Below are 9,143 nucleotides of genomic sequence, written 5' to 3' on the forward strand. Positions count from 1 at the left end.
AGCATCCTTGGGCCCAGTCCGATTTTCTCTAGTGTGGCAGAGAGGAAGGTCCAACTCACCCTATCGAAAGCCTTCTCTGCATCAATCGACGGCAGGCATAGGGGGAAATTTGTCGATTTGGCCCTAGCTATTAGGGACATTGTTTTAATAGTATTGTCCCTTGCCTCTCTGCCAGGGACAAAGCCAACCTGCTCCAAGTGAATCAGCTTAGGGATTTGATTTTGTAGTCTGTTTGCTATCAATTTAGCAAACATCTTGAGATCGACGTTTATCAGCGATATTGGCCTGTAACTCCCGCAGGCCGAGGGGTCCTTGCCCGGTTTAAGTATGACTGTGATGTGGGCTTGCAATGCCTGCTTAGGGAACGGGTGGCCTCTGTTTACCGTGTTAAATGCGTTTAAAGCTATTAGGACAAGTTCTTCCGCGAATAATTTATAAAATCTGGCTGTGTATCCATCTGGGCCCGGGCTCTTATTCACTTTCAGATTTTGAATTATATCGGTCAGTTCTGAGGGTGAGAAGTCCTGCTCCAGGGCCTCGGCCTCAGTTGGTACCAGGCTCTTAGGTGCATATTCAGAGAGGTAGGCATCTATCTCGTTTTTAAGGGTCTGGTGTGGGGTATGTGGCTCTATCGGGATGTTGTAGAGTTTGTCGTAGAAAGATTTAAATTCCTCCAGTATATCTTTGGTGTTGTGTACTACTTGGCCACTGGCGGAGTGAATTTTAGGGATATATGTTTGGGGGGACCTGGGATGGAGGGTCCTAGCCAGGTGTGCACCACATTTGTCCCCGTATTCAAAGGACCCTTTTCTGATTTTGTCCCTGAGGGCCAGAGAGCGCTGGTCTAGTATCTCTAGGATCTGTTGGTGGACCAGCGAGATTTCCGCCCGCAGTGTTTCGTTTTGCTGTCTTTTGTTAGTGTTCTCTTTGGCCCTCAGGGTAGCCAGAAGCCCCGTCAAAGTGGCTGCTCTTTCTTTTTTAATCCTGGTTCCCTGGGAAATCAGCACGCCCCTTAGTATACACTTGAGGGCTTCCCATTTTATTGGTGCCGGGGTCTGGTCTGCTTGGTGTGTATCCTTAAAGATTTCAATTTCTTTTCTAAGCGTTGATACGCACAGGGGGTCCTTTAGGAGATTGTCGTTGAGTCTCCAGGACTGACATCTAGGTGTGGATCCCCATCCCGCTAGGCCCCCAAAGACCGGGGAATGGTCCGACCACAACAGGTCCCCGTGTGAGCATGAAGGGGAACTATCTAAGAGGCTGTGTGAGATCATGAGATAATCGATCCTACTGTAGGAGTTGTGAGCCGCTGAGTGAAACGTGTAGTCCCGGGTGTCTGGATGTATGTTCTCCAGAGATCTATTAAGTGTAATGCGTCTAGCTTTTTTTTGAGTGCCCTGATTGCTGCCCGGGAGACGGAGGACTTACCTGATGAAGTGTCCACTGAGGGGTCCATTGCCACGTTAAGGTCTCCGCCCAGAATTATTCTCGATCCGTCCGCAAATTTGGCTAGGGCGGTCAGCACTCTCATCGCCGCAGGAACTTGGTTCTGGTTGAGGAGATAAATGTTAGCAAAGGTGGTCACTGTACCCAGTATTTCTACCTTAAGAAAAATATATCTACCCCCAGGGTCGATAAAGGAATCAACTTGCTGGTATTGGAGTGTCCTATGTAGGGCAATGGAAACTCCTCCCGCCTTTCTCAGAGGGTCGGGGCTATGGAGCCACTTGGGGTAGTACGAGGAGGAGCAAGTCGGCACGCTCCCCTCCCTGAAATGGGTCTCCTGTAGCATAGCTACCATCACTCTTTTTCTATGGAGGTGGTAGAGGAGCTGTCGTCTCTTCTGTGGGCTGTTCAGCCCCTTAGCATTATGGGTGCCAAACGTTAGGTTCGCCATTTGAGCCTAGAGACCAGGGTGGATGCGTGTCTCCCATCTCTCCTCAGGTGGGTTAGGAGCTGGGAAGGGAAGGGGGGGTGACACAAGAGGAAATGACACATCGGGAAAGACCAAGTAGGGGGTAAACACGAAACTTGAGAACAAACAACATCTGGTAGGGGGCCGCTAGCGGTCCCCTAGAACTAGTGGTCCGCCTAAACTAGGCAGAAAACAACAGCTTAACTTAGCTGTCAGCCCTATGTGGGAGTGTGGAGGCCAAGGAAGGGTGGGCTCCGTCCCGCCTCTCAACCCCATCGAGATAATGTGTCCCAGGTGTAGGAACCGGGATCATTAAAAATATGAGTGGGCGTTCCCAGACCCGGCTACGTCCAATTCGTCCCCCCTGCTAGTAGGATCTTGTGGCATGTTCACCCTGTAAAGGCGCGCTTGAGGGAGGGAGGGAAAGGGGTTATAGGTATAGTAGGAGTATATGCATAAAAAGAGGAGAAACAAGACAGTATGAGATTGTAGGATAGAAGTGGCTGCGTCCTGGTCACTCTGCTGCTCCACTTCTAGCGACTTCGTTTCCCCCCTGGCGTTGGTCTCTGTGTCGTCGTCTGGATCTCGGAGGTACCGGTAGCCACGTGTTTCTTGGGGGTGGCACCGGGAGGGAGCACGGTGTTGGCCAGTCTGGTAGTCGGACTGGGGGTAATTCCAAAGTTCCCAAGAAATGTGCTAAGTCTCCCAGTCCTCGGAATGTTGCTGCCTTGCCATTCTTGGAAGCATGTAGTTGAAAGGGGAAACCCCAGCGATAGGGGATCCCCCTGTCCTGGAGGATGGTCAGCAGCGGTCTCAGTGCTCTGCGCAGCTGCAGCGTTCGACGCGAAAGGTCCGGAAGGATCAGGATTTGGGTACCCTTGAAGGACAGATCTTTGATGTCTCGTATTTTTTGTAGAATTAAGTCCTTGTCTTTGTAGAAGTGGATTCGGCAGACCACATCTCTGGGTCTGCTGGGGTCTGAGGATTTCGGGCCGAGTGACCTGTGAATTCTATCTATTTCTAGTAAGGCGGACTCCGGTCGCTTTAGTATGTTATTAAAGAATGACTGGGCCCAGCTTTCAAGTTGTGAAGGTTCCACTTCTTCAGTGAGGCCTCTTACACGTAAGTTATTTCTCCGATGGCGGTTTTCTAGGTCATCGAGGTGCGTGTAGAGATCCAGGATCTGCTGGGAGTGTAAGTGTAATTCTTGATAATGGGCCTCGAGCGTTTCTGTGACCTTCTCCTGGGCCTCCTCTACTGCCTCTACTCTCTGGCCTATTTGTCGTATCTCCTGCTGGAGAGATGCTACGTCCTTCTTACGTGCGGTCTCGAGTTGCTGAAAGAGGGTATCGATGTGGTTCTGTGTCGGTAGAGCCCTAAGATGACTTTTCCAGTCCCAGTCCTCTCTCACTTCTGATTCAAGGGTTTGATTGTTGGGTTCGCTCTGGGCTAAGTGCCTGGAGTTCGATCGTCCTGCTCTGTTTCCGGGATTGTCTGCGCTGCCTGTCCCCAGGTTCGGTTTGCTGGCTTGCACCTCGGGAGTCTTGGGTTTGGCTGCGCTTTGTGCATCGGTCTGCGTGTATCTTCTCTGTCCCGCGCTTCTTTGTGGTAGTGGGGCGCTGTGATATGGCTGTACTGGTGGGCCAGTCTCTGTCGCAGGCTGGTGATAATCTGTGGGTTCTTTAGAAGGGGCTCTGGGTCCTAGATGTTGCTCTGGCGCGCCGTGTGTCAGTGGGAGACTGGACCGCGAGGGAGCCTGGTCCGGCTGCGACGCCGGGAGTGTTGATGCATTCTTGGCCCAGTTACTGAACTCGTTCTGTTTGTTTGGCCTCTGTGGTGGCTTAGTTGTGGTTATGGCCTGCTCGTCGGCCGGTCTGGTCTTTCTTTGCGATGCACTTTTTTGCGGCTGAGGGGAGCTCGGTCGTGGCTGGCTTGTGTCGGCGTCCGGCGCGTTTATATGCGGGCTGTGCGTAGGGCCCTTAGGAGTGTCTCCTTGCCGGGTGGGTGGCTCTGGGGAGCTGGGTGTTGGTGGGGTACTGCTCTGCCTTGGGGGGCTGTTTCCCGGTGGGGGTGCTTGCTGGCCTGAGCTGCATCTTGCTGGGGAGATTCGCCCTGCCTCACTGGGTGCTGTAGGTGTCTCTGGTTTAGCTGTACCCCCTTGCTGGGCTTGCTGCTAGTGTGGGTTGCTGCTCTTTCCCCCTGCTCCACTAGGGGCTCTTTTGCTGGGGGTGGTTGTCGGGCTCTCCCCTTCTCCTGGGCTGCTCTCCCTGGTTCCTTTTTCCCTGCTTGGTGCTGCAGATCTGCCTGTGGGGGGGCTATCTGGGCCGCAGGTGGCACTGGTTTTGCGCTGGTGAGGTCTCCCCTTATCCCTGGGGCAGGATCGCTGGTCTCACTCACCGCCTCGCTTGCTGTAGTGCCCTTCGCGCTTGCTGCTCCTCCTCCCCCTTCTGTTAAGCTGCTGCTGCCGGCGGGCTCCGGCGGTCCGCCGTCCGCCGCTAGTACCGTGCCGTCACCTCTGTTCTGTAGCATGTGGTGACCGGGGTCTCCCGCTGGGCCGCCCAGGCTTCTGGTTGCTCTCCGGGTTCTTGCCGGCTGGTCGCTGCCCGATGTAGCGCTGGGTTGCCGCTCCGGAAGTGGAGCGGGCGCCATCTTTGGTGCGAGCTCCCGGGACTCCGCTCCCGCTGTTCTTCTCAGCAGGGTCGCAATGCTTCTCCTGGAGTCATCTGGGGAGGTTGGTGTAGCTCCTCTCTTCTTTCCCTTTGCCATTATTGCGGATTGCCGGGTCTGGGTCATCCACATGTGGGCTAGATGGGGCTGGGTGCGGGAGCCGAGCTGAGATGCGTCTCACTCCTCCATTAGCTTGCCACGCCCCAGCACATGCCCAAGGATATTTTTGCAGAAGCTAATGTTAAGGCCTCATTCACACGGGCGACACGGCATCGCTGCGCGAAAACCGCAGCTATATCACATCGCTGGTCCGTGCGATATCGCTGCGACTTATCGCTGTGATACCGAGATTTTGTAGCACCACATGCAAGGATTTTCAGGGAAGGCTTGAAATATAAGCCCTTCCTGGAAAATAAGACATAGCTGAAGAAGAAAAAAAAAACACACATACATCACCTCTCCCGTGGTGTCAGCCCGGCCGCATCTTGTCTCCGGCAGTGATCATCTTCTTCTCTTCTGGCCGGGGATTCCAAAATCCCCGCCTCCTGGAAGCACTGGCTGTGATTGGCTGACGCTTAGCCAATTACAGCCAGCACTTGATGAATGGCGGTGATTGGTTCAACAGCGCAGGAGAGGTGATGTATGTGTGTGTTTTTTTGTTTTTTTTCTGCAGCCAGGGCTTAAATTTTAGCTTTGACAGCAGGATTTCCTACTGTCAAAGTTGCATCACATCGCACGAAAATCGTGTTTTTTGTGTGATGCGCAGCAACAGAGGAAGGCTCCATAGCGAAACATGGACTACAAAACCTCATGAGTCACGTGCATATAGCAGGACCCGTGAGGTTTTTGTGTCTGATTGTCGCATGCTACACAATATCGCATGTGTGAAGTAACCCATAGGAAAGCATGGGCTTCACATATATGTAATTTGTAGCATTGTAGCAATGCTACAAAATCGCGCAACTTTGTCGCCCGTGTGAAGGAGGCCTAAACAGGAGTGAATTTCCCTAATATCAGAAGCTACAATATAGCATGTCTAACAAGACACATAGTAGACACATAACTAAAAAAATAAAAACACTCTAGTAAAATTAATAAAATCAGGTAAGCCAGTTAAAAAACAAATGACACGGGTGAAGAGGTCTGATTATCGGCCTCCTCGAACAGAGTCCACTTGCTCAAGAACTGTAGGACAGTAAGTAGTCTGCAAAGATGTTCCTGACTTGGAAGCCAGATGATGCAGGTCTGCCATGCCGTCCACCTTGGTGAAGCGTCATTTGGTTGGCAGCTCCTCCATCATTTGAAACACATCGTACTCCAGAACTATTTCACCGCTCTCACTGGGTCTTGCTCCACCCTCCTTTTTCATCTTTGAACCCACGTAGTTGGCTTGGCAAAAATTGTGCAGAACCACACAAACTCCCATTACGGCACACACATTCTCGGGTGCCATCTGAAGTGTGCTTTGGAATATCCTCCACTTGCTGTTGAGAATGCCAAGAGCACATTTAATGAAACATTGGGCCCGTGACAGTAATTAAAAATGTGACTCGTGGTGTCCAACCCTCTGGGTGCAAAGGGGTGCGGAATGTGGGTGGCCAGGCCAAAGCCCTCGTCTGCCACAATAATGCATGACATCTGGATAGGAGTTAAAATGAAGGGGATGTTACTATGCTCAGCCCTTTGGTTTAGAAGCAAGCAGTTGAGTATTAACCAGCGGTCCTGTAACCATGCACTGACCTGCAACATATATGCCTTGTCTTGGCTCCTACCATTAATTTTAGTGATGTCAGGTGCATCCTTAACTTATTGATAAAGTTCCCCTTGATTCAGAGGTATGTCCACGTATGGCATAGTTTTTGGGGGCTATGAGTACAGAACCATCAGTTCCTGATTTTTTGATCTGTCTGAAATCCATCAATAATAACTTTACGGTGTTTCACAAACTTATTGTCCCAATCATATTAGGAATAGAGTTGAGCGAACGTACTCTGTCGAGCTGGATGCTCTTCGAGTATTAGTGTACTCGATGGTGCTCGTTACTCGAACGAGCATCAAGCCGTCTTCGACCCTGCCCCAGTTTTTGGCTCCTCCACGCTGTGACGTGCCTGTTTTGGCCCCTTCCCGCCGCAATGCAGCGTGCGTCAATGGCAATTTTTTTGTCTGCGGAGAGAGAGAGAGAACCAAGAAAAGAAAAGCTCGGCACCCGGCGTCCCACATATACAAAATGCTTGAGTCTTCCATTGTAGCCAATGGGGTTCAATACTCGAGTAGAGCTCTTGAATTTTACGAAAAGCTCGACTTGAATAATGCGGACCCGAGCATTTGGGTGCTCACTCATCTCTAATTGGGAACTTTTAACACTTCATTGATTTCCTTGATATTAGGAACTGTGCAGAACAATAAAAACAGACTTGTAAACTTTGCTGAGGGTTGGGGCTCAACACTTTCTTGCAATGGCTGGTGTGTATCTAGGTGTATTTTCATTCCACTTTGAATGAAGTAGCGGTTGTGAGCTGTATCTGGTAGGGTCCAACGAATCTCAGTTCAAATGTTCACATTGCAACATACACCTGGGGCGTAAACATATGTAAATCATCAGCGTCGTTACATACTAGGCCAATCATGAGTTGTTATGATGTTGGAAGGGATATGCATGTAATTGGTGCATCATATTCAGTATAACTGTATTGTACTTCCTTACAATAAACCAGAAGGGCATGGGGGCTCACTGGGAGTACCCCTGAGTTCAAATACATATATTCATGCATGAAGCTTCTCATTATAACCAATCTGGAGCAAACCAGTGAAATCTTCTGGAATATGACTTATTCCCATAACAGGACCTTATAAGGGGACAGCTTGGTCGTTTTATTGAGTGTGGTTCACACTAAATATAGAACAAAGGCAAGACATTCTGGTCATAGTTTTCTGTCTTTTATCGCTTTTTGTATTTTTAACTTCTAACTGCTATTAAGTCTCTGTACCTTGCCATTACTCTTGGGGTGGTATGGAGTATGGAACACCTGAGTGATCCCCAACCCCTCTAGGAGCTCCTGAAGTTCCTAACCATTGAAATGTGTACCTCTATTGATTTCTATGACCTCTGGTACACCATATCTACAGATCACTTTATCCAACAGTTTCTTAGCCTTAGTCTTGGTGTTGGCATTTTTTTTTATTTTCATAGGCCACACATCCAGCTAACCTGAAAAGAGGTCTATGCAAACCAGCACAAACTCCAAAACACCTAATGTAGTCAATCTGCAGTCGCTGGAACGGGTAGTCTGATCAAGGTGGGCATCGAGAAGGCACCTTTACAACTTTGCCAGGATTGTGTTGACTGCAAACCATGCATCCTTGTACAAACCTGGTCGCAGCAGTTTGAACCCTGGGGCAATCCAAGAGGAATACACTATACCACACATTACCTCTTCAGGGCTCAGTCACACGGGCGCCGATCCGCCCGTGTTTCTGCACGATAAGACGGCCGCACCGCGTGTGGACGACTCTCTGCATGACCGGCTCCATTGATGGCCATGTGTTCTTTCCTCCGGCGGTGCGGGGAGTCGTCTGCACCTGCAGTGCAGCGGTCTTATCATGCAGGAACACGGGTGCCCGTGTGACTGAGCCCTCAGACTGATGGGTAGATCCATGATTTAGATGCAGCACCATGGAGAAGAGCATTCAGGGAAGACACGGGTGTTTACCTTTCTTCCAAACTCTTCGCTCATCTTCTTCAGCTCCCTTCTTGCACCACCCTTTTTTCTCCATTGAAAGTCTGTTCCTACAAAATAGACAACAGAGAGACATCCACTCCTGGTTTAGTTGCAACCAGATTGACCTGTATGATGTCATCTAGTGGGAGTCGGGCGGCGGCCTTCACTGCTGCATTCACCCTCTGGTTCCCTGGTGCTTCTGAAGTCCTTTCCTTGGTGTGAGACCGCGCTTTGATGACTGCCACCTGCTTGGGAAGTACTACAGCCTCATATAGTAATGATACTACTTCTGAATTCCTTATTGGCTTACCCAATGATCCAACGACACTACTGCATAAAGTATATGTGAATACTTTCACACTATTATCAGTGAGAGTCAACAGCACTACCGAGAAATATTGATTATAATTGTAATATCGGAACCCTGAGTACAGCAGCTTCTTTACATGAATGTGGTTGCTGTAGCAAACCATAGCTAATCCAAGTGTCCTAACTCCAAGGGAAAAGAGAGTCAGCCACCATGCTGAGATACTGGGAACAGTGTCAGGCATCACCCATCTGTCACACACATAAGACATCAGACGTCTGGAAGCCGCACCTGCCAAGGGAAGGGAGAAACCTGTGGGTATATGCATCTGCATGGTCACCATATCACATGCTATTTGATGCACACACCCCAGAACTCAAGGATGAGGGGGGACAACAGGTGTCCAGACTGTCCTCAGGGAAGGTGAGAGAGACACTTCAGACAAGCATGCAAACACCAGCTCTGAGTGGGATTAACACAAGCTAAAGCACTAAAATGACCAGCATCTACTACCAAGAGATGCTGATTTTTATAT

The sequence above is a fragment of the Eleutherodactylus coqui genome, chromosome 12, assembly GCF_035609145.1.
Source record: "Eleutherodactylus coqui strain aEleCoq1 chromosome 12, aEleCoq1.hap1, whole genome shotgun sequence".
NCBI classification, from domain to species: Eukaryota; Metazoa; Chordata; class Amphibia; order Anura; family Eleutherodactylidae; genus Eleutherodactylus; species Eleutherodactylus coqui.